The sequence below is a fragment of the Brienomyrus brachyistius genome, unplaced genomic scaffold, assembly GCF_023856365.1.
Source record: "Brienomyrus brachyistius isolate T26 unplaced genomic scaffold, BBRACH_0.4 scaffold43, whole genome shotgun sequence".
NCBI lineage: Eukaryota > Metazoa > Chordata > Actinopteri > Osteoglossiformes > Mormyridae > Brienomyrus > Brienomyrus brachyistius.
Genome location: NW_026042318.1, coordinates 7,865 through 34,270, shown reverse-complemented (window position 1 = coordinate 34,270; position 26,406 = coordinate 7,865). Strand labels below are relative to the sequence as shown.

Genomic DNA, 26,406 nt, shown 5'->3' with positions numbered 1-26,406 from the left:
TGAAGGGCGTCCCAGCCTCTCTCTCACTTTTCAGAGTGTTTCCTATCCAAATGTTATTGATTTTATTTACTTTCCATGTATCTTGATTAAAAATAATTGCTATGTGTCACGCTGGCTCTCCGGGGTTAAAGCGGGCGAGCAGGCGAGCGGGCAGGAAACAAGCGAGGTAGCCAGAACTCAGGGAAAATGGGGGATTTATTTAAGGGAACTGGGGAAGGAGACATCAGACACTGACTAACATCAATGACAGACAAGGGGTTAATGCAAAACAGGGACTTAAATACACGGAACAAGGCAGCAGGAAACAAGACACGACTGGGCACAATCAGGGAATCACACGTGGGTAATTAGGGGGCGTGGCACACACGAGGAGCGGACGGAGCGGGCGTCACACTATGTCAAGCGGCAAATTTGGGCAGATTGTTCTGTTCCCACCCACTGACCCTCCCTGTCCTGGGTTATCCATACCACTACTGACATAAGTTGGGCTGCCAAGTAATAATTTTTTAAATTAGGTAAGTCCAGACCCTCATTCTCTTTTGGGTTTAATAGTCTTTTCAGTTCAATCCTGGGTCTTTTGTTTTGCCAGGTAAATTTGGATAACCATTTATTGAGCGTTTTGAATGTGGATATAGGGACCCCTATGGGCAGGGACTGGAACATAAAGAGAAGCCTAGGTAGTATGTGTCATGATCCGGCTCGTCGGCTCCTCGTGTGCCCCCTGATTACCCGCGTGTGCTTCCCTGATTGTTTCCAGCCTTGTCTGATTACTTTGCTTAGTCTTGTCCTGTTTTAAGTCCTGGTCTTGCCAGTTACCCTTGTCTGTCATTGTGGATTGTTGTTAGTCCCTGTCAAATTTTCCCGAAACCTCGTCCACTTAATAAATCCCCTTTATTCCCCGTACCTTGCCTGCCTTGCCAGTTTCCGGCACGATCGCCGCTACAGATATTTCCTGATCGTGACAGTATGTTCATTCTAATGCTCTCCACTCTACCCAATAAGGATAGAGGGAGGATTTCCCATCTTTGGAGATAATTCTTTATTTCACATAGTAATTTACCATAATTAGTCTTGTATAAGTATGATATACCAGGATCCCTAGGTATCTAAAGCCATAACTGTGGAATCGAAACTTAATATTTGAGAGCTTTAATGCAAAAACATTCTCTGTAGTATAAGTGTGGGTAGGTTACTGTAAAATTTGGACGAATCTTAAACTTAAAGCAACAGTAAGGTGTAGCGATCAGGGAGTTCAGTATAGGACTAAACATGCAAGGGAAGAAGTAGATAATTAGTGAAACTTTTGACTGGACTGGAGATCTGAGGAGTCATCTAAAGATATATGACACAGCAGATATTTTTGTCTGCTTTTCAGATGGTTGACGTGACATATTTTCCGACGTGCGCTCTCTGTCCGCTGGTGGGAGTGTGCTCACCTGTCTGCATCGGGGCGGAAGTCCGCCATGCGCAATACAGAGAGCAGAGGAGAATAGTAAATGAGCGACCGTGTAGAGACAAAAATGACAAGCTTTTGTGTAAATAAGATAAATAGCATAAGGCTATTTAGTTTGTTTAAGAAAAGGACAACGTATAGACTTATTCTATAGGAAAAGTAACCTTAAGAACATAAGAAATTTACAAACGAGAGGAAGCCATCCGGCCCATCAAGCACTTTTGGGGAAAACGTACCTAACAGCTCAGAGTTGGTAAAATCTTATCTAGCTCTGATTTAAAGAAACCCAGGGTTTTAGCTTGCGCTACACTAGTAGGAAGACTATCCCATACTCTAACTACACGCTGTGTAAAGAAGTGCTTCCTCAAATTCGCTTTAAAATGTTCTCCCGCTAAATTCCACTTGTGGCCACGAGTTGTAGTATGTCATGTCACCGCCATCCAGACCTGTTAGAATCTTATATACCTGGATCATGCCCCAACTTAGTCTCCTTTGCTCGAGGCTGAACAGATTCAGCTCAACTAACCTGTCCTCATAAGACATTCCTCTAAGACCAGGAATCATTCTCGTAGCCCTACGTTGCAACTTTTCCAAGGCAGCAATGTCCTTCTTAAGGTATGGTGACCAAACATGCACAAAATATTCTAGGTGGGGTCTTACCAGGGAATTATATAATCGTAGCATCACTTCCTTTGACTTAAACTCCACACACCTAGAGTTGTAACCCAACATTCTATTTAACTTTTTTATTGCTTCCCCACACTGGCGAGAGTGGGACATGGAAGCATCAACATACACACTGAGATCTTTCTCATAATCAGCTACCTTTATTTCAGTGGAACCCGTAAAATATCTGTACTGTATATTTCTGCTATATTTCTGGATGTGGCAGTGTGTGAGGAGATGGAGACTCTGATAAAGTATCATAAGGCTAATAAGAACACAGCAAGGCGTAACAAGAAAAGGAGTGAGCAACTGGAGGTTCTGAGGTTATAGCAAAGGGAGAGGCCTGGAGAAAAGAGCAGAAAGTGATGAGAGAGTGATGAGTGAGAATCAGGCAGGAGTCAAAGGTAAAACAGAGCAGGAGGAATTACGACTTCCTCAGTATCAGGGACTGTATCTGTTAGTAGAAGGGCCACCTCTGATATTTAAGGGCCACTTTCCAGTAATAGAGGGCAAGATAAAGTTCAGAGGGGAAGAAACAGAAGGATGAAGAAAGTTGTTTATATGGGTACAGGGAAGTGAGCGACCTGCGGCGGCAGACCGTGAAGGAAGGACTGCGAGGGAGTGATATAATAATAGAAGGCCAGGCATGTGGGTTTAAGAAAAAGGGGAGTGATATAAAGGTGGGGTACGGAGCAAGTGGTAGGGCTGCAGAAGGGCTGATGCATCTGATGGACAGCCCTAACTCCCCATGTAGAGGATGGAGTCAGTTTCAGGAGAAGGAGATAGAAACGGATAGTGAGGAAGGAGTAGAGGAGGATAATGCAGATCATAGAACAGTGGGAAGCAGGAGGGCTGTGAGACCCCTGATAGGGACACTCTGATGCTCCCCCTGGTGGTGAAAGGAGCACAGACACAGTATGTGCCATGGGCAGAACAGTCCTGGCAGACGGAGCTTGAAAATGGATGAAAGTATTTGAGGAGGAAACTATGGGACGGCTCTTGGTGATGGGGGATATAAAAGCGGTTCAGGCTTGTGTCCTGGGGGTAGACGGAATGGAGAGAATGCTGGCAGTGGTGACAGGGACTCCGTGATTGAGTGTGGCTGAAATGAAGGTGGAGCCCGTAAAGGAGGGGGAGAGCCCAGCTGCCTATCTGCAAGCCCAAGAAAAGCGGTGGAGCAGTGAGGCAGAGCAGGACCTACAGGATTTGGTGTTCAGCGGTCTGTACCGGAGGGCTCTGCAGGACACGCTCCCGAAGCCAGTGAGAAGCAGGCTAAGGCAAGTGGTGGGACTTATTACTATTCCTGAGGAGCAGCTGATCCACGCTATTGACTTGTACAGAGAGGAGGAGGACTCTGCTGAAGAGCATGAGAGGGAGCTGACGAAGAAATTGAGTCAGTCACTGCCAAAAAAACAAGGCCACTAATTGGCCTCCGGTCCCTAATTAGAACAGAGTGAGTAGATACAATGGATGGGGGTTTCCTCAGAGGGCACCCATTTACTCACAAATTTGATGATCCTAGACCCCTGGGAGACTGGGAAACAGGCTGATTCAGCTGGTGTGCTGGAGCTGTGATCAGCATAGACACACCTGTCCAACCTGCATGTTCCAGAATCTTCTTTAGTAGATGTTCAGATAGGGGCCAAAAATGTAAATATGTCTAAACTAACATCAGAGCATATCCCAGTGAATTTGTTAGGCAGAGATGCTGTGTGTCAGCTGCAGATAGACATAAAATGTACGAAGGGGGAGTAGAGGTACTCAGTGGACAGTTCACCCTTCTGCAACAAAGGTTGTTGTCCAGCAGGGATAGTATAGCTTATACGGATTAGAAGAAGTTATTGGAAAGGTTTGGGAAATCCTAGAATAGTGGGGACCATTTATACAGGAACAATATAGCAATGTGCTAAATTGGAAATAGGATAAATACAGTTGTTAGTTGTGATGGGAGATTTCAGTGATCCTGGAGTGAGGGATGAGTGGGATCGGCTGATAGATCCGCTGCCTGACCGAGAGAAAGACGGGATGCGCATGACGGCAGACTGGATAATATTAGGCCCTGAGGGAGTAGCCATTCAGATACGGAGGATGGGAGTAGTGGGAGAATGGTACAACACACCAGAGGAGGAGCCCCCCTTAGCAGTGGCTTTTAATCAGCCCACGCTGGATCTGGGAGAAATGATGGGGCGAGCAAAGCAGGTGGTTTGGGTGCCGACAGAACATGGAGGAGTGCAGGCAGCAGCAGGAGAGAAGCTGGTAAGGAGTCAGTCGAGTGCAGAGAGTGTAGGAGATTTCAGAGGTTTGTGGTTGTGGAGCATGATAGGAGTGCAGTGTGAAGGGAAATAAAGGACAGAGGAATGTTGGCAGGAGATGGAAGTGCCTGAGGAGGTGTGGTTCCGCTTTGGAACCCCGCCCCTCCCATCTGTGGTCAACCTTCCCCTTCTCAGTCTCTTATTTCTGGCCAGACGCGAGATCTTCATGGTTTATGCAGCGTGCAAGCGTTTTTCCCCTCCTTGTGTTCCTGTCTTCCTGTGTACCGATCTCTGCTTCGCCTCCTTGGCTCCGAGTCATGCCTGGCGCGCTTACTGCCATCTACGATCAGCCGACCTGGATTACCGACAGCGTCTGCCGTTTCAGCCCTCTGACAGCCGACGCCGGACCCCCGGTTACATAGGATGGATGGATGGATTCGAGCTTGTATTTGAAATAGAAACATCGCAGCGGTTCTCAGGCAACAGCTGGACATATTTATTTTTCAGCTTGGAGTTGTCTGGCTTTAAACGATTACATTGAAGCAGAGGTACTTGTTTTTGGTAAAAGCAAGAAATATAAGTTTTGTGTGTCTGTACTCTGGTCTTTACTCCCTGCACACATTGATGGCACGGAAGGACAGTCACTGCAGTCACCTATTCTCACAGACTGACTTTCTCCTTTAAGTGCTGATAATGCAGAAGAAGATGGATCATTGGCTTGCTTGCTTAATAACCACAAGCACCCATATTACAGAATGAATGAGACTGAAGTGGATGGAAGGCCACATCATTCTGTCTGCAGTGAAAGAAATAATAGGAGTTGGAATTGATTATGATTATGGAGAAAATGGCTGGCTATGGTGAGAAAGCTGTGGAAATTTGTGCCAATTCACATCGGTGAGGGCATAAAGGGTAATTTCTTTCAGTATGGGACGAATTCGCATATTTGTGCGAGGAAGGTAACAAAAGTTCACTAAAGTACACAATATTAAATTTGAATGTCTTTAATTAAAATGTTATGTACAGTATAACACTGCACCTTTTAACACTTTGCATGTCTGGCAGTGAAGGTCACATTCAGTTTGCTGAATGTATTCTCTGTCTTAAATGGTCGGTCTATTTTTCCTTCTGCTGGATGATGTACCCAATTTTCTAATAAACAAAGAGTATAATGAACAAGTTGATGTTCTGTGTGTCTGATACCTGTACGTGTTTGGCAAAGCAGTATATAGTTACTGCCTACATTTTTGGCTGTGCATGTGTGATTTTGATGGGAATATTATATTTTTATATCTGTGTGTAGATTTTTTCAGCAATAATTGAGTTTATCCTTCTGTACAGTATTTAAGGTTTTGGTAATTCATGATTTATTTGTATTTGTGCAGTGTGCAGTTACCAGGTTATAAATAAACAAATAAATAAATGTGACATCAGAAGAGATGTACAATCACAGTAAAATGTGTGAAAGTAATGGAATGTGAAAATTGTTTGTGCGTATAAGTCTCCACATGTATAAAACGGTTGTATACCATAAGGAAAAGGAGCAATGGATGAATTACATAAAGTGCTTACTGTCCAAAACGAAAATGAGTCATGTTTGGCGTAACATAAATATTCAGAATTCAAGAATCATATGTCTTTGGAATCAAGAGAACTATCAGCTAACTTCACCAAGTCACCATATGGATGCAAAATCAAAGATTTCTGCCTGGCACTAAGCATGTATTCCTCTGTCACGTCACCGGTGGGAAGTAGGACCCAAATGCAAGCTGTAGGGCAGAATCCCCTTCGTGGGGAGTTTTATTGACCACCAGGTTTGGGCACAGAGACGCAAACAGACAAGGACAACTGGAGAAGATAGGACTGGGCACTTTACCAGACTAAGGAATGGGAAAACACAAGGAAGCTGATAGTGACTGACAGAAGGGGAGGAACATGGGGTGAGACTAATAGACACCAAGCGTGGCTCATCAGGGAGGAGAACTGGAGGGTAAGGTTGACTAAATGGGCAAGACATGACAGTAAACGCCCCCCTCCCAATCCTGTGCCCTCCGGGTACAAGGGCATCATTAAGGGGACACACAGACCAGGGCAAAACCAAGGACAACAGGGGAGACTAACCCCCAGGACACAACTCATGACAGGCCAGGTAATCCAACAGGGATGCTGACTATGGACCAAAAGACAGACAGTGGGTGTCAGTGGGTAAGTGGGAACAAAGGACACAGTAGAAGGAGACAAAAGGGAGGGATTGGGCATCAAAAGGACCAAAGACGACACAGGGACAGACAAGGCAGGACACAACCAGACAAGAGAGGCAAGCAACGGAACCAGTGCAACAATAATATGGCCAGGAGAGGGGAACCTAAAGCGGGAAGCAAGAGTGACTGGAGTGGGGGCTGGAACAGTGAAATCAGGCTAAGAGGTGAAACCAGGGAGAGCCACGGGGAAGCAAGACTACAGACCAAAGACTGAGGTATTAGGAGGGGCAAGACACTAGGTAGCATGGGAGGTAAAGTGAACAGTTCAGGGCCTCTGATGGGCTCCGGGGTGCCGCAGAAGGGTCACGGCCAGGGGGGCCTTTGGAATCCTGTCTGGGTCTGTAGAAGCTCTACTCGTCTGTGGCAGCCGAGGGAAGAACAGCATCGGTAGACGGCGAGGGGTTGGCAGAGTCGGAGGGTGTCGAGGGGCAGGCAGGACAGGAACTGGACCAAACCAGGGACCCTGCAAAACAAAAACACAGGCCAGTACCAGCGCCATGAGGAGACCGGAGGTGGTTCCTTTTGGGAACCATTGGATGGGATAACCTGAAAGACCATCTTGGACCAAGCCTGGATCAGGAGGCAGGTCTGGGTAGCATAACCTCGTTTTTTCCTCCTGGACCTCAGCCCACGACTGGATTTCCGTTGACCCTGCCGTTGTCGCGGCGATAGCCTCCTCGGCTGGGGAAACTTTGGCCACGGGGCTGACACCACGGAGTGGGACTCAGGGCAAGACCTGGAGGCTCCCACTCCATGTCCTCCGGGGGAATGTCCTCCAGGTCAGCCCCCTCTGGGCTGGCATTGTCCGGAGAGTCTGATGACAGGCTGGTGATGCCTTAATCCAGGCTGGCTGTGCCTTAATCCATACTAAATGTAATTAAACATAATGAAATTTAAAAGAATAAAATGGTAATTAGAGGAAAATTTAACGTGTAAGTTTTAAAAAATGGGCTTTTCCTTTTATCCAGATGTCTGCAAGCGCTGTGACTCTGTGATGAATGGTGACGTATGAGATCCTGAGACTGGGCGACGCTTCCAAGGATGGGTGGCAGGTGGCATTTCCCAGGAATTACAGGCTGGAGATGCCTGAGGAGCTCTCCTGGAGGGAAGACAGAAAGAGAAGAAGGGAACAAGCAGAGGCTGTGGGGAGAAAAAGACTGCAGAACCAGTTAAAGTTGTACAGCTGGATGGTACAAATGCCCTCAAGTCTTGGTCCACGAGGGTTCCTGTTTTTAATTTACAAAAAAACAATAAATTAATTTAAAATAAATCTTAAGGCTTATCATTTACATCTGTCTAGTAGTTAAAACACATACAATCGATTAACTTACCTGGTGATTTTGGAACTTCCGACTCCAAAGCAAAATAATACAGATTACAAGTAAATGCATCATTCTACTTGGGGAAAAGGGATAAATTAAATAAAGGGTTAACTTTGGAATCTAAATCAAAAACAGCAATATCATATCAAGGGTCTTCAATACCTTTTTCCTGTGTCTGCTCCCTTTACATGTAGATACTGATATAAACACGTACCTATAAAATATATTATGTTTAGTTTATAAGCTTATTTCATTATAACAAACAAGCACAATCCATAAGTGCACTAGGCCTAACACATGGTTCAGAAGCCTCCTACCCCACCTTACACCAGCCACATGGACACCATCTGTCCAACTGGGCAACCTCAGCGTCTTGTGCCTCCTGAAACGCCACCTCAGTTTCTTCTTCTTCCTCACATCCTTCTTCCTGAATGGTTTCCAGCCATGATCTGCCTCCTTGTGACACAATAGATCCCAAAGCATTCCCTCTACTTTTCTCTCCTTCTCCCTTAACCTCCTCCACATTCACTCCTACCTCACATCCATTCTCCTCACCTCCATTTACCATATGCATTCCATTCATACCAGCCTCCGCCCCCTCCATCTCACCATTGGACGCCCCTTTCTGATACCTCCACATTTTCCCAAGTAGCCCTTCCCAATCCCTCCTTATCCCCCCCAACCTGGACAGTGGGGGTGTCGCTCGTGAGCACTCCTCCACACTGTCTCCCCAGTCGATCACCTTGTCACACAGGTTCCAGGCATCCCAGTACTGGGTGTTGATCCAGGCAACCGCTGTCTGAATTTGCTTTCTGAGGAGTAAATGATAGATAGTTAACCAACTATTTACAGTGATAATTAAATGAATAAAGACCAGACAGATCTTCAACCATAAAAAAACAGTTGCTATAATTATTATAATCATGGGAGTAAATTTCATTTAACAGTAGGGGGGGACAATAAATATAACATTTCTCATAAGCAATTTTTGAAGGGGACACAAATAATACAGTCAAATTGTACTTATGAAGATTTGTCCTCACAGTGAAAAACATTACTTCTGTCATTACTATTGTAGCAGGGAGACTGTGTCATTATGCTTATTTTCAAAGTTTTTCTCAGGTTAAATGACAAAGCAGATTTTTCTTCAAAACTATTTATTGCATTTTTTGTTATGTTGTTTACGGTCAAGCCATCAACATACAATAAAATTTAAACATGACTATTATTGTGAAAAAGATATCACATAAGTAATGTTTTGCATCAAAATCAACAATTAAATAACCAATTTACAGTAACTGTTCTATGCAAAAAAAAAAAAACATCTGCAATTTAAAGCAAACTTACATTAATGAATGGACACTAAACAAAAGTACCAAATGTGTTTTTCCTGGTATCACGGGGCCCCACAAACTCCTGGCATATGTTGTTTATGTTAAAGTTGTCCAGCTCATCTTTCTGCATATTCAGACTAACAGACTGTTAAGTCCATCGTGGCCCATAGTAGCCCTTAGCCACGTCTTTAGTCTGCGCAATGCACTGAAGCTCCTCTCAGCTTCACATGAGGACACTGGAACCACCAACAAAATTCTGACAAGGACCTCAATCTGGTTAAACAAGCCTGAAGGGCCAGTGCTTTGGACAGGATCTTAGTCCGTATTCAATAAGCCTTTAGGTGAAAGGAGGTGTAAGAATGAGGATCTTTCCCCTTTTTAAGCATGAGAAATATTAGCTTGGGCAAGAGGTTCAGGTTGTTGAACATGTCCAATAGGAGAGAGGACAACTGGGGCCATAACTTTTTATAGAACTCTGAAGGAAAGCCATCGGGTCTGGGACATTAACCACTTTGCGAAGCAGCCGCCATGGTGGTCAGTTCAGTTACAGTGAGAGTGATAGTGACATCTAAATCATTCACAGCCACACATTCCTATGAAGGAATGGCTAAATCCCTAAAGAAACTATTGAACTCTAGACAACAAGTGAGAGGAGAAAAGCTTGAATGCATTATTCATTTCTAGAGGATTTGCTCGTAATAATGAGACCTTGTTTGCATCAGTAGTTCAGCAGTATGTTGAGACACTAGAAATTCATACTCTGCTTGTATCGTTAGGTGCTCCTTATAAACATCAGCAGATGGGGAGAAACATATCAATTGTCAAGATCTGCTTCACGCTGTGTTAAATATGCCATCTTCTCCTTCCACAGCTCTCTATTATTGCTTACATATCAGATAATCTGCCCACTAGTATCGGTCTGCAAGGTTTCCAGCGATATGGAAACAAATACATCTGGAGATTTATTTAAAGAAAGAAAATTGGCAATTTGTTGTGAAATAAAATCAACAACGAAAGCATCTGAGTGTTGAACCGTCAAGGACACCATGTTCTAACAAAATTTTCGAGGAGACTGGAGCATGATCTGAGAAAGCTATTTTATCATAGCTACTCAGATATTGAGCAAGAAGTCTCTTATCAACTGCTCTTATCGACAATAGATAAACTATAGTGAGATGTTGGATATTTAAGTTATTTAATTTGTATGTTGATATTTTTTGCAGTCTGATTGAAAGAATTCATTGCAGCTCTGAAGATAATTCTAAAGGTTCTAAACAAAAATAAATAAAAGACATTCCTTCCTTTGTTAAAAGGTTCTAAACAAACTGAAAACAACCCATTTGTTGTTACAATCGTCCTTAGTAATTGCTCATCCTGAATATAATTGTTAAAATAAAAGCAATACAAGTCTTTATTCCACTTTGTCATTTTTAAAATTGAAATACTGTCAAACAGAGATTCTAACTATGAACAAAAAACATATAATTTTAAATTTGAATTAAGCATATTTGCAAAAAAAATGTACTGTATATGAAGAATCGTTTTGGAATCGGATCGTGGATCCCAGAATCGTAATTGGATCGGATCGCAAAGTACCTAAAGATTCCCACCCCTAAGTGACAGTCACATAATGTTGGTGGGCTTGAGAGGTCTGGTGTGCTGTACATTTTTCAGTGGCTTTCTTCCAATTTCTAAAGCCTGTACTAACGAAAGCGGCATCAGGTCTATGACCTAAAGAGGACTGGTTTGAAACACCTTTGCTGAAGTAAAAACATAACACCCCTTACACTGATGGACTGTAATTTAGCCATGGAAAGTCTTGATACGATTTCTCTTGAAATGTCAATGACTTCTTTGAAAACATTTGTTTTTCGATACACTGGGGAGGTAGTTGTGCAGGCACTGAGATCTAAACTAAAAACTGTGCTCCCTGTGCTGCTGCTGGCAATATCATCTCTTTGTTCTGCTGTCTCCGGCTCCCTCCCTGGTTCTGAATCTGCCCCTTCCTCTACTCTCACTGTCTCAGAACAGACTGACTCCTAAAGCAGAAATAATGCAGGAAAAGATGTTTTCCATACTCATAATACTCAACTTGTTTACATTACACTTGTTAAATTGACAGATCATACTGTAAATTGGTGAGCCTGTGATGTTCATCTACTGAACAGCCACAACTCAGAAAACATTAAAGAAATTGTTCATCCAAAAAAAAATTCTGTCCTTATCCCTTCAATAAAAGCACAACACACTTACCTGACACTGTACATCTGAATGACCCTGCTCTACCTGTCCCTCAATAATTTCTGTCTCCTTTGCCTGCGATTGATATTGTGACATTAGTAGTCATAAGTACCCATTCTTAAAGCCAAATTGCCATAATATGTGAACTTTTCGTTTCGTTACTTGGCGTTTAGGTGCACTGAAAAATGTTCCTATGTCCATTTTCCTTTTCTCTGTCATTTTACCTAGTCTATGACACTGCAAGGCAAGGCGAGTTTATGCTGTAGCACATTTCATACACAATGGTAATTCAAAGTGCTTTACACAAAGAAAGTAAAACTAACATAAAATAATCACAACAATAAAAACAAGGAATTAAAAAAAGTTTCAATTTGTATTTAAAATGAATTAAGACACTTAAGAACAGAATAGAAACTGATTATACAAAAAAATACAGTGGGGTCAGTTTGGACGTAGCACAGTGCTCATTTAGTAAATGCACAGCTAAACAATATGCTAACTGTGGCCGTTAATGTTAAGTTAATATTATGCCAGGTCGTCACAAATAAAACAATGCATTGGAAACTGCTTTGGCGCGTTAGTTGCAGTGCACTATGGAACAAGTTATTGTAAACAAGCGAACGTTAACTACACAAGTAATATTTTAGTCGCTAATATATCAAATTCATGGGAAATTACATCGGTAATCAGCTTTTTTGCCGAAACTAATTTATGAATGAGTATGCATTAACTACATTAAAGATAATCTCTTTATTTAAAGTGAATAAAATACCCTACTTACTGGAATTCAACGTTAATAGATCCGCAGCCACACACCTGACTCGTGTGTGTAGAGTAGGTGAGATGAACTGAGAAAGCAGGCAGCGGGCCAAACCACTGTGAGGAATGGGGGGGGACGCAACTGTTTCTAAATGCATTATTTGGGTTTGTTTTATTTTCTACTTACACAATTATTTTAGGTATACGTATATATATTTTTCATAATAGAGAGTGCGTTTTTTTAAATAATTTATTGGGGGGGGGACAACTCTCGGATGGGGGTGGGGGGGCATGTTCCCTCCGTCCCCTCCGCGATTTACGCCCATGATTATAATGAGTAATTGTGGGGTTTATTGCTTCCGTAGGATAAGCGGTTTGGAAAGTGGATGGATGGATGGATTATAATGAATAATTGTGGGGTTTATTGCTTTCAGGATAGGCTCCGGACACCCCGAGACCCAGTAAGATAAGCGGTTTGGAAAATGGAAATTGTGGGGTTTACAGAAAAAAAAAAAAACTGTGCTGGCGATTATAACTAACATGGAATAGGAAACAACAGCGCTCCACAAGTGAAAACCCAGATGAATGCTACTGAGAACTGTGTTAACACTGATGAAACTAAGAGTATTTTTTAAATTCTGTGCAACATTGTTTTTTTAAAAATGCAATAGTCAGCTTGAAGCATTTACCTTATTACGAAAGCAATGCCCCAAATTACTTAAACATTTTAGGTAAACATTTTACCATCCATTACCGTAAGGGTTCCCAGCCCCCGGTCAGTGTACCGGTACAGTCCGCGCTCAGTGCTCAGGGGGGGGGGCGGGCTGTGCCTACCGTCCTGTTTATTACGGGTTCGCGCCGTATTAAAAAGAAAACTGTCTGTATTGTTTAGTGCCGGATTTCCGTTCGCATAGCCAATCTCCCACCATTCCGCATATTTTATCGTGGACACCCCGGCAAATTACACCGCCGTTTTAGGGATCAGTGACATTTTTTGAAGTTTGGGAAGATTTTACTAACCAAATAGCTGTCTATCATCATCACTTCGATATAAGAGCACCCCCAATAAAAATAAAGACCACAAGTTTTAATGACATTAAAAACATGCAATAATTTTATCGACATGTACTACATTAGTATAGTATAAAAGAGTAAATAATCAAAGTAGCATAATATAATTTGAAGAATAAAAGGAAATTTTGGAGAGCTAACAAACTGCTCAATTGAGCGCCATTTTCATTCGTAGAGTTTGCTGTGCTGCAAACGGTAAAGAATATTTACGTTGTTTCTATGGAAACTACTCCCACTGTCCGCTTAACATTAATGTAATAGTACGTACGTTGAAATTGGCTAATGAGTTGTATTACGCTACGTGCGTATTACGTCATAACTCTTGCGTAACGTCCATTTAACCGGGGAATGTCGAAGACGTGCTATGTAGTTCAGATGTAGAAAGTTCTACGTTTCTTTTAAATGTTAAAGAAAGTTTCATAAAAACAAATTGTATAGCGAATGTTCAGTACAATAGGAAGCGTTATTTTATTCAAGCAAATGGAGCTGAGGCATAATATTTAAAGGAATGTTATTCAAAGGTAATAAGCTTCCACCACACTGCAGCTTAAATACACGCGTAATGAGGCAAAATACCGCTTTCTTAAATTAATTACATGATACGTGAATGTCCTGCTTTGTCTTCCAATAAGATAAGCTCGGTGGCTATAAAAACTCATACATTTAGCTGATACAAATTAATTTTGTCCTTTGGAAAAAAAAGTAGCTGATTTTTGGCTTGTTGAGGCTTCTACATATGACAAACCACAAGATGGCACTGCCTGAGCAGGCTTTTAGAAATGTACTGGAGTGCCACTAGCAGGCAAGCAAGTTACTTTGCAAGTTCTAGAGCACAGCAATGGTGTTTGACATTCTGTTAGCTATATACGCAGGGATGGATATAACTGGTAAGCAAGTACGCATTCACCTTTAAAAGCGATATGTGCAGCAATCGGTTGTTGTAACAGTGTGAATTCGTACGTACTTTATGTGCATTTGCGGCGATATGACAAGAAATTACCGTGCATTTTAACCTTTAATTTTCCTTACTTCTTTATATTACGTTTTCTCTGCTTTATTTCAGTCAGTCTAACATATTGCGCCACAGCCTTCAACCCAAATTTTCATAGCAGACTTCAGTTAGGAGTACGCCTTAGTAATGATTAACCTGGGACTCACCAGGGAGGTGTAGGGGGATACTATTGTAAATTGCTTAGTTTTAACTATAACAGCCTTAATAATCCTATCAAACACTGTGAAATACTGCAATACCTTTATCACTGAAGGGCTCGTATGATGCTCTTTCAAGAAACTCATTTTAAACCATCAGACGACAGGTGTGGATGGGCAGATCACATCTATCATTCTACAGTCTTTCTGCTGTAGAGCAAGGGACGTAGCAATATTGTTGCATACATCTATTCCCTTTGTTCTTTGCATATCTGATGTGGATTCCCGATCCAAATGGGAGATCTGTCATAATTACTAGTTTATTGTTCATTACACCTGTACTATTGGTTAACGCATGTGCTCCTAATTGCGATGATATTTTCTTTAAGCGTCTGTTCTCACTGGTACCTGATACCTCTAAATATCACCTTATCTTGGGGAGTGATTTAAATTGTCGCTTTAATCCAAAATTAGATCATCCATCCCCCAAGATAGCTCTGCCTTCAAAATCTGTCGAAATGATAAATTCTTTTACCAAAGAATTTAATGTGTCAGGTGTTTTCACAATTCTTTAATCCCACTCGAAAAGAGTATAGTTTTTTTCTCTCAGATTCATCACACGTTTACCCAAATTGACTATTTCTTAGTTGATAAGACTTCTTGCTCAATATCTAAGTAGCTATGATAAAATAGCTTTCTCAGATCATGCTCCAGTCTCCTCGAAAATTTTGTTAGAACATGGTGTCCTTGACGGTTCAACACTCAGTTGCTTTCTTTGTTGATTTTATTTCACAACAAATTGCCAATTTTCTTTCTTTAAATAAATCTCCAGATGTATTTGTTTCCATATCGCTGGAAACCTTGCAGACTGATACCAGTGGGCAGATTATCTGATATGTAAGCAATAATAGAGAGCTGTGGAAGGAGAAGATGGCATATTTAACACAGCGTGAAGCAGATCTTGACAATTGATATGTTTCTCCCCATCTGCTGATGTTTATAAGGAGCACCTAACGATACAAGCAGAGTATGAATTTCTAGTGTCTCAACATACTGCTGAACTACTGATGCAAACAAGGTCTCATTATTACGAGCAAATCCTCTAGAAATGAATAATGCATTCAAGCTTTTCTCCTCTCACTTGTTGTCTAGAGTTCAATAGTTTCTTTAGGGATTTAGCCATTCCTTCATAGGAATGTGTGGCTGTGAATGATTTAGATGTCACTATCACTGTAACTGAACTGACCACCATGGCGGCTGCTTCGCAAAGTGGTTAATGTCCCAGACCCGATGGCTTTCCTTCAGAGTTCTATAAAAAGTTATGGCCCCAGTTGTCCTCTCTCCTATTGGACATGTTCAACAACCTGAACCTCTTGCCCAAGCTAATATTTCTCATGCTAAAAAAGGGGAAAGATCCTCATTCTTACACCTCCTTTCACCTAAAGGCTTATTGAATACGGACTAAGATCCTGTCCAAAGCACTGGCCCTTCAGGCTTGTTTGACCAGATTGAGGTCCTTGTCAGAATTTTGTTGGTGGTTCCAGTGTCCTCATGTGAAGCTGAGAGGAGCTTCAGTGCATTGCGCAGACTAAAAACATAGCTAAGGGCTACTATGGGTCAAGACAGACTTCACAGTCTATTAGTCTGCAATATGCAGAAAGACGAGCTGGACAACTTTAACATAAACAACATATGGTAAGAGTGTGGGGCCCAGTGATACCAGGAAAAACACATTTGGTACTTTTGTTTAGTGTCTATTCATTAATGTAAGTTTGCTTTAAATTGCAGATGTTTTTTTTTTTGCATAGAACAGTTACTGTAAATTGATTATTTAATTGTTGATTTTGATACAAAACATTACTTTTTTTATATCTTTTTCACAATAATAGTCATGTTTAAATTTTATTGAATGTTGATGGCTTGACCGTAAACAACATAACAAAAAATGCAATAAATAGTTTTGAAGAAAAATCTGCTTTGTCACTGAACCTGAGAAAAACTTTGAAAATAAGCATAATGACACAGTCTCCATGCTACAATAATAATGACAGAAGTAAAGTTTACGCCCATGATTATAATAATTATAGCAACTGTATTTTCTGTATGGTTGAAGATCTGTCTGGTCTTTATTCATTTAATTATCACTGTAAATATCTGGTTAACTATCTATCATTTACTCCTCAGAAAGCAAATTCAGACAGCGGTTGCCTGGATCAACACCCAGTACTGGGATGCCTGGAACCTGTGTGACAAGGTGATCGACTGGGGAGACAGTGTGGAGGAGTGCTCACGAGCGACACCCCCACTGTCCAGGTTGGGGGGGATAAGGAGGGATTGGGAAGGGCTACTTGGGAAAATGTGGAGGTATCAGAAAGGGGCCTCCAATGGTGAGATGGAGGGGGCGGAGGCTGGTATGAATGGAATGCATATGGTAAATGGAGGTGAGGAGAATGGATGTGAGGTAGGAGTGAATGTGGAGGAGGTTAAGGGAGAAGGAGAGAAAAGTAGAGGGAATGCTTTGGGATCTATTGTGTCACAAGGAGGCAGATCATGGCTGGAAACCATTCAGGAAGAAGGATGTGAGGAAGAAGAAGAAACTGAGGTGGCGTTTCAGGAGGCACAAGACGCTGAGGTTGCCCAGTTGGACAGATGGTGTCCATGTGGCTGGTGTAAGGTGGGGTAGGAGGCTTCTGAACCATGTGTTAGGCCTAGTGCACTTATGGATTGTGCTTGTTTGTTGTAATGAAATAAGCTTATAAACTAAACATAATATATTTTATAGGTACGTGTTTATATCAGTGTAAAAAGGGAAGGGGTTTCTCTATGACTTGGGTTGGTAGTAGCATTTGGGGGGTCAAGGAGTCAGATGTTAGTGGTTTATGGTAGTGTATTGTGTGTTGAAGTTTATTGAATTGGCGGACTACACATCCCATCATCCCCTGCGCACCACAAAATAATAGTCCATGCTTAGTGTGCTGTTTGGTTTATTTCTTTCTTTATTCAAGGCAATAACTTAGAGCTGTGAGGTACCCACTGTTCTAGTTTTATCCATCGGCCATGGTAAAGGGAGAACTTGGGTAAATCAGCAGAAGTCTCTCACCAACTTCCACCCCGGTTGCTGTTTCCTCTGGTCCCTCGGCATATGGGTTCCCTGCGGAAGCGCGCGCCGTCTGGGGAAGGTTCCCTTATAGCCCAGGGTGGAACAGGGGAAGGTGAAGGTTTGGCACAAAAGGGGGGGGGGAAATAGGTGAGAAAGGTTGTTTGTTCTTGCTTTTGTTGTGTGAGGTGGGATGTTCTGTGTGAAAGAGCAGGGGACGGTAATGCTTAAGGGCCAGCTATTATGATGTGTTCCATGTTAAATGTATGTGTTGTAATGTATGTTGTTAGTACATGAAACTCCAACTGGTTTCCCCTTGTCGTTGGGCTGTCCCAATTAGTTTAATGGGAAGCCGTATATAAGGGCAGGGGATTAGAGTAAAAAGGGTGGTTGGTGGTCTTTCTTTTGGTCTAATTGTTGTTTGTTTTTTATTTATTTATTTATTTTTGTTGTTTTTGTCATGCTGTGGCCTGTGTGGATTATAGGCATGTCAAGGCCAAGAGAGAGGGGTAACAGCTTGAGGTGAGGCTGGAAAGGCCCCATGAAATAAAGCTACCTTTGTTCTGAGGCCTACTGCGTTTGTGCCTGGTTTCTCCCCACTCGCATGCGGGGTTGTTTGCATTCCCTCAACTCAATAAGGCAGGGCCTGTCCAGCTCTTGCCTTTTTCACATTCAGTATCTACATGTAAAGGGAGCAGACACAGGAAAAAGGTATTGAAGACCCTTGATATGATATTGCTGTTTTTGTTTTAGATTCCAAAGTTAACCCTTTAATTTATTCCTTTTCCCCAAGTAGAACGCTGCATTTACTTTACATTTTGCTTTGGAGTCGGAAGTTCCAAAATCACCAGGTAAGTTAATCGATTGTATGTGTTTTAACTACTAGAAAGATGTTAATGATAAGCCTTAAGATTTATTAAAAATGTATTGTTTTTTTGTAAATTAAAAACGGGTACCCTCGTGGACCAAGACTTGAGGGCATTTGTACAATCCACCTGTACAACTTTAACTGGTTCTGCAGCCTTTTTCTCCCCACAGCCTCTGCTTGTTCCCTTCTTCTCTTTCTGTCTTCCCTCCAGGAGAGCTCCTCAGGCATCTCCTGCCTGTAATTCCTGGGAAATGCCACCTGCCACCCATCCTTGGAAGCGTCGCCCATTCTCAGGATCTCATGCGTCACCATTCATCACAGTCACAGCGCTTGCAGACATCTGGATAAAAGGAAAAGCCCATTTTTTTAAAACTTACACGTTAAATTTTCCTCTAATTACCATTTTATTATTTTAAATTTCATTATGTTTAATTACATTTAGTATGGATTAAGGCACAGCCAGCCTGGATTAAGGCATCACCAGCCTGGCATCAGACTCTCCGGACAATGCCAGCCCAGAGGGGGCTGACCTGGAGGACATTCCCCCGGAGGACATGGAGTGGGAGCCTCCAGGTCTTGACCTGAGTCCCACTCCGTGGTGTCAGCCCCGTGGCCAAAGTTTCCCCAGCCGAGGAGGCTATCGCCGCGACAACGGCAGGGTCAACAGAAATCCAGTCGTGGGCTCAGCTCCGGGAGGAAAAAACGAGGGTATGCTACCCAGACCTGCCTCCTGATCCAGGCTTGGTCCATGATGGTCTTTCAGGGTATCCCATCCAATGGTTCCCAAAAGGAACCACCTCCGGTCTCCTTATGGCTCTGATACTGGCCTGTGCTTTTGTTTTGCAAGGTCCCTGGTTTGGTCCAGTTCCTGTCCTGCCTGCCCCTCGACACCCTCCGACTCTGCCAACCCCTCGCCGTCTACCGATGCTGTTCTTCCCTCGGCTGCCGCAGACGAGTAGAGCTTCTACAGACCCAGACAGGATTCCAAAGGCCCCCCTGGCCGTGACCCTTCTGCGGCACCCCGGAGCCCATCAGAGGCCCTGAACTGTTCACTTTACCTCCCATGCTACCTAGTGTCTTGCCCCTCCTAATACCTCAGTCTTTGGTCTGTAGTCTTGCTTCCCCGTGGCTCTCCCTGGTTTCACCTCTTAGCCTGATTTCACTGTTCCAGCCCCCACTCCAGTCACTCTTGCTTCCCGCTTTAGGTTCCCCTCTCCTGGCCATATTATTGTTGCACTGGTTCCGTTGCTTGCCTGTCTTGTCTGGTTGTGTCCTGCCTTGTCTGTCCCTGTGTCGTCTTTGGTCCTTTTGATGCCCAATCCCTCCCTTTTGTCTCCTTCTACTGTGTCCTTTGTTCCCACTTACCCACTGACACCCACTGTCTGTCTTTTGGTCCATAGTCAGCATCCCTGTTGGATTACCTGGCCTGTCATGATTTGTGTCCTGGGGGTTAGTCTCCCCTGTTGTCCTTGGTTTTGCCCTGGTCTGTGTGTCCCCTCAATGATGCCCTTGTACCCGGAGGGCACAGGATTGGGAGGGGGGCGTTTACTGTCATATCTTGCCCATTTAATCAACCTTACCCTCCAGTTCTCCTCCCTGATGAGCCACGCTTGGTGTCTATTAGTCTCATCCCATGTTCCTCCCCTTCTGTCAGTCACTATCAGCTTCCTTGTGTTTTCCCATTCCTTAGTCTGGTAAAGTGCCCAGTCCTATCTTCTCCAGTTGTGTCCTTGTCTGTTTGCGTCTCTGTGCCCAAACCTGCCTGTCAATAAAACCCCACGAAGGGGATTCTGCCCTACAGCTTGCATTTGGGTCCTACTTCCCACCGGTGACGTGACAGAGGAATACATGCTTAGTGCCAGGCAGAAATCTTTGATTTTGCATCCATATGGTGACTTGGTGAAGTTAGCTGATAGTTCTCTTGATTCCAAAGACATGATTCTTGTCTGTGCATTATGCATATCCAAAGTTAAGAGCTTCAGATTAATAGGTGCGAAAAACGCATCTTGCGTTTGTCGAGTTCGAAGGGTTAACTCACTGAATATTTATGTTACGCCGAACATGACTCATTGTCGTTTTGGACAGTAAGCACTTTATGTAATTCATCCATTGCTCCTTTTCCTTATGGTATACAGCCGCTTTATACATGTGGAGACTCACACACATTTTTCACATTCCATTACTTTCACACATTTTACTGTCATTGTACATCTCTTCTGATGTCACATTTATTTATTTGTTTATTTATAACCTGGTAACTGCACACTGCACAAATACAAATAAATGATGAATTACCAAAACCTTAAATACTGTACAGAAGGATAAACTCAATTATTGCTGAAAAAATCTACACACAGATATAAAAATATAATATTCCCATCAAAATCACACATGCACAGCCAAAAATGTAGGCAGTAACTATATACTGCTTTGCCAAACAGGTACAGGTATCAGACACAGAGAACATCAACTTGTTCATTATACTCTTTGGTTATAAGATAACTGGGTACATCATCCAGCAGAAGGAAAAATAGGCCGACCATTTAAAACTGAGAATACATTCAGCAAACTGAATGTGACCTTCACTGCCAGACATGCAAAGTGTTAAAAGGTGCAGTGTTATACTGTACATAACATTTTAATTAAAGATATTCAAATTTAATATTGTGTACTTTAGTGAACTTTTGTTACCTTCCTCGCACAAATATGTGAATTCGTCCCATACTGAAAGAAATTACCCTTTATGCCCTCACCGATGTGAATTGGCACAAATTTCCACAGCTTTCTCACCATAGCCAGCCATTTTCTCCATAATCATAATCAATTCCAACTCCTATTATTTCTTTCACTGCAGACAGAATGACGTGGCCTTCCATCCACTTCAGTCTCATTCATTCTGCAATATGGGTGCTTGTGGTTATTAAGCAAGCAAGCAAATGATCCATCTTCTTCTGCAGTATCAGCACTTAAAGGAGAAAGTCAGTGTGAGAATAGGTGACTGCAGTGACTGTCCTTCCGTGCCATCAGTGTGTGCAGGGAGTAAGACCAGAGTACAGACGCACAAAGCTTATATTTCTTGCTTTTACCAAAAACAAGCTGAAAAATAAATATGTCCAGCTCTTGCCTGAGAACTGCTGCGATATTTCTATTTCAAATACAAGCTCGAATCCATCCATCCATCCTATGTAACCGGGGGTCCGGCGTCGGCTGTCAGAGGGCTGAAACGGCAGACGCTGTCGGTAATCCAGGTCGGCTGATCGTAGCTGGCAGTAAGCGCGCCAGGCATGATTCGGAGCCAAGGAGGTGAAGCAGAGATCGGTACACAGGAAGACAGGAACACAAGGAGGGGAAAAACGCTTGCACGCTGCATAAACCACGAAGATCTCACGTCTGGCCAGAAATAAGAGACTGAGAAGGGGAAGGTTGACCACAGATGGGAGGGGCGGGGTTCCAAAGCGGAACCACACCTCCTCAGGCACTTCCATCTCCTGCCAATATTCCTCTGTCCTTTATTTCCCTTCACACTGCACTCCAATCATGCTCCACAACCACAAACCTCTGAAATCTCCTACACTCTCTGCACTCGACTGACTCCTTACCAGCTTCTCTCCTGCCGCTGCCTGCACTCCTTCATGTTCTGTCGGCACCCAAACCACCTGCTTTGCTCGCCCCATCATTTCTCCCAGATTTAGCGTGGGCTGATTAAAAGCCACTGCTAAGGGGGGCTCCTCCTCTGGTGTGTTGTACCATTCCCACCAGTCCTCCGTATCTGAATGGCTACTCCCTCAGGGCCTAATATTATCCAGTCTGTTGTCATGCAAGATTCTGGAACATGCAGGTTGGACAGGTGTGTCTATGCTGATCACAGCTCCAGCACACCAGCTGAATCAGCCTGTTCCCCAGTCTCCCCAGGGTCTAGGATCATCAAATTTGTGAGTAAATGGGTACCCTCTGAGGAAACCCCCATCCATTGTATCTACTCACCTGTTCTAATTAGGAACCGGAGGCCAATTAGTGGCCTTGTTTTTTTGGCGGTGACTGACTCAATTTCTTCGTCAGCTCCCTCTCATGCTCTTCAGCAGAGTCCTCCTCCTCTCTGTACAAGTCAATAGCGTGGATCAGCTGCTTCTCAGGAATAGTAATAAGCGCCACCACTTGCCTTAGCCTGCTTCTCACTGGCTTCAGGAGCGTGTCCTGCAGTGCCCTCCGGTACAGACCTCTGAACACCGAATCCTGTAGGTCCTGCTCTGTCTCAGTGCTCCACCGCTTTTCTTGGGCTTGCAGATAGGCAGCTGGGCTCTCCCCCTCCTTTACGGGCTCCTCCTTCATTTCAGCCACACCTAGTCCCTGTCACCACTGCCAGCATTCTCTCCATTCCGTCTACCCCCAGGACACAAGCCTGAACCGCTTTTATGTCCCCCATCACCAAGAGCCGTCCCATAGTTTCCTCCTCAAATACTTTCATCCATTTTCAAGCTCCGTCTGCCAGGACTGTTCTGCCCATGGTACATACTGTGTCTGTGCTCCTTTCGCCACCAGGGGGAGCATCAGAGTGTCCCTATCGGGGGTCTCACAGCCCTCCTGCTTCCCACTGTTCTATGATCTGCATTATCCTCCTCTACTCCTTCCTCACTATCCGTTTCTATCTCCTTCTCCTGAAACTGACTCCATCCTCTACATGGAGGGTTAGGGCTGTCCATCAGATGCATCAGCCCTTCTGCAGCCCTACCACTTGCTCCGCACCCCACCTTTATATCACCCCCTTTTTTCTTAAACCCACATGCCTGGCCTTCTATTATTATATCACTCCTTCGCAGTCCTTCCTTCACGGTCTGCCGCCGCTGGTCGCTCACTTCCCTGTACCCATATAAACAACTTTCTTCATCCTTCTGTTTCTTCCCCTCTGAACTTTACCTTGCCCTCTATTACTGGAAAGTGGCCCTTAAATATCAGAGGTGGCCCTTCTACTAACAGATACAGTCCCTGATACAGAGGAAGTCGTAACTCCTCCTGCTCTGTTTCACCTTTGACTCCTGCCTGATTCTCACTCATCACTCTCTCATCACTTTCTGCTCTTTTCTCCAGGCCTCTCCCTTTGCCATAACCTCAGAACCTCCAGTTGCTCACTCCTTTTCTTGTTACACCTTTCTGTGTTCTTATTAGCCTTATGATACTTTATCAGAGTCTCCATCTCCTCACACACTGCCACATCCAGAAATATGGCAGAAATATAAAGTACAGATATTTTATGGGTTCCACTGAAATAAAGGTAGCTGATTATGAGAAAGACCTCGGTGTGTATGTTGATGCTTCCATGTCCCACTCTCGCCAGTGTGGGGAAGCAATAAAAAAGGCAAATAGAATGTTGGGTTACATCTCTAGGTGTGTGGAGTTTAAGTCAAAGGAAGTGATGCTATGATTGTATAATTCCTTGGTAAGACCCCACCTAGAATATTGTGTGCAGGTTTGGTCACCATACCTTAAGATGGACATTGCTGCCTTGGAAAAGGTGCAACGTAGGGCTACGAGAATGATTCCCAGTCTTAGCGGAATGTCTTATGAGGACAGGTTAGTTGAGCTGAATCTGTTCAGACTAAGTGGGGGCATGAGCCAGTTATATAAGATTCTAACAGGTCTGGATGGTGAGTGACATGACATACTAGAACTCGTGGCCACAAGTAGAATTTAGCGGGAGAACATTTTAAAACGAATTTGAGGAAGCACTTCTTTACACAGCGTGTAGTTAGAGTATGGAATAGTCTTCCTACTAGTGTAGCGCAAGCTAAAACCCTGGGTTTCTTTAAATCAGAGCTAGATAAGATTTTACCAACTCTGAGCTGTTAGGTAAGTTTTTCCCAAAAGTGCTTGATGGGCCGGATGGCTTCCTCTCGTTAGTAAATTTCTTATGTTCTTAAGGTTACTTTTCCTATAGAACAAGTCTATACATTGTACTTTTATTAAACAAATGAAATAGCCTTATGCTATTTATCTTATTTACACAAATGCTTGTCATTTTTGTCTCGTCTACACAGTCGCGTATTTACAATTCTCCTCTGCTCTCTGTATTGCGCATGGCGGACTTCCGCCCCGATGCAGACAGGTGAGCACACTCCCACCAGCGGACAGAGAGCGCGCGTCGGAAAATATGTCACGTCAACCATCTCAAAAGCAGACAAAAATATCTGCTGTGCCATTTATCTGTGTATGACTCCTCAGATCTCCAGTCCGGTCAAAAGTTTCACTAATTATCTACTTCTTCCCTTGCATGTTTAGTCCTATACTGAACTCCCTGTTCACTACACCTTACACATCTTAAGTTTAAGATTTGTCCAAATTTTACAGTAACCTACCCACACTTATATTACAGAGAATGTTTTTTGCATTAAAGCTCGCAAATACTAAATTTGATTCCACAGTTATGGCTTTAGATACCGAGGGATCCTGGTATATCATACTTATACAAAACTAATTATGGTAAATTACTATGTGAAATAAAGAATTATCTCAAAGATGGGAAATCCTCCCTCTATCCTTATTGGGGAGAGTGGAGAGCATTAGAATGAACATACCACCTAGGCTTCTCTTTATGTTCCAGTCCCTGCCCATAGGGGTCCCTATATCTACATTCAAAACGCTCAATAAATGGTTATCCAAATTTACCTGGCAAAACAAAAGACCCAGGATTGAACTGAAAAGACTATTAAACCCAAAAGAGAATGCGGGTCCTGACTTGCCTAATTAAAAAAAATATTACTTGGCAGCCCAACTTATATCAGTAGTGGTATGGATTACCCAGGACAGGGAGGGTCAGTGGGTGGTAATGGAACAGAGTATCTGCCCAAATTTGCCGCTGGACATAGCAATTATTTTTAATCAAGATACACGGAAAGTAAATAAAATCAATAACATTTGGATAGGAAACGCTCTGAAAAGTGAGAGAGAGGCTGGGACGCCCTTCATCAATATCAAGATCAATGAAAATTGCACAGAATGTTGATTTTTTCTACCATCTAAATTAGATACAGGGTTTAAGACATGGGGAGAAAAGAGGTTTAACCAGTTGGATCAGTTGTGTGATGGAGGAGATCTAATGTCCTTCGAACATCTTAGAAATAAATGTGGCCTCCCAGTGCCCGATTGTTTTAGATACCTACAGTCAACAAATATATTGTTTATATGAACAATTAAAGGATTGGTTAAAAAGAACATTATATCATATATTTATAAAATATTGCAAAAAGAGTCAACAGTGTTAATAAAGAGAAATGAGAACTAGAGATGAATACTATCATTAACGATGAAGATTGGACTCATTCATGTAAAGAAGGACACAGAATAACAAACAGTCCTACATGGTGGGAATTTGATTGGAAAGTTAAGATGAGATACTTTAAGACTCCCCTTCTCACCTCTACGTTTGGTAACACCTCAAATCAGGGGTTTATTGGAGGGGTTGTGACCTGGTAGGAGACCACACCCACATTTTTTGGGATTATCCAGAATTGTCAGAGTACTGGCAAAATATACAGGAAGAGATAAAAAATAAATGTTTGAACATAAAATTACCACTTGAACCAGCTCGTTTCATACTAGGAATTATGCCACAGAATATAGTGCATGAAAATAAGGTTGTGTTACAGAGAGTTCTTCTTGTAATTGCCAGGAGGATGATAACGATCTCCTGGCTAAAACCCCAGACACCCACGACAGTACAATGGAAAGAAAGAGGAAAGAAAGTGTATAATATGGAATTTATAACTGAAAAATTGTTAACGAGAACAGAGTGTTTTGTGGAAGAAATTTCTCGAAGTCCGATGTTTAAGTGTTTGACAGAACTTTATTATTTGATGAGCTCACAGGGAACAGACACTCAGCAAGCATGCGTCTTGTGTTCTGCTCCCCGAGCAACAAATGCATACATCTTTTATGGCCT

At 42.9% G+C, this 26,406-nt stretch overlaps 2 long non-coding RNA genes across 2 annotated transcripts in view; one reads left to right on the top strand and one right to left on the bottom strand.

Moving 5' to 3' along the window:
- The window catches only part of LOC125722850 (uncharacterized), a 248,291-nt gene extending 239,523 nt beyond the window's left edge, over window positions 1-8,768 (bottom strand). Inside the window, exon 1 of the long non-coding RNA XR_007386670.1 lies at window positions 8,697-8,768. This is a non-coding gene — a long non-coding RNA (uncharacterized LOC125722850). The remainder of the gene's footprint in view (window positions 1-8,696) is intronic.
- Window positions 8,769-18,383: 9,615 nt separating this feature from the next.
- Window positions 18,384-20,146, top strand: LOC125722851 (uncharacterized). The gene is made up of 3 exons (XR_007386671.1): window positions 18,384-18,456; window positions 18,685-19,181; window positions 19,321-20,146. It is a non-coding gene; the product is annotated as an uncharacterized LOC125722851 (long non-coding RNA).
- The last annotated feature ends 6,260 nt before the right edge of the window (window positions 20,147-26,406 follow it).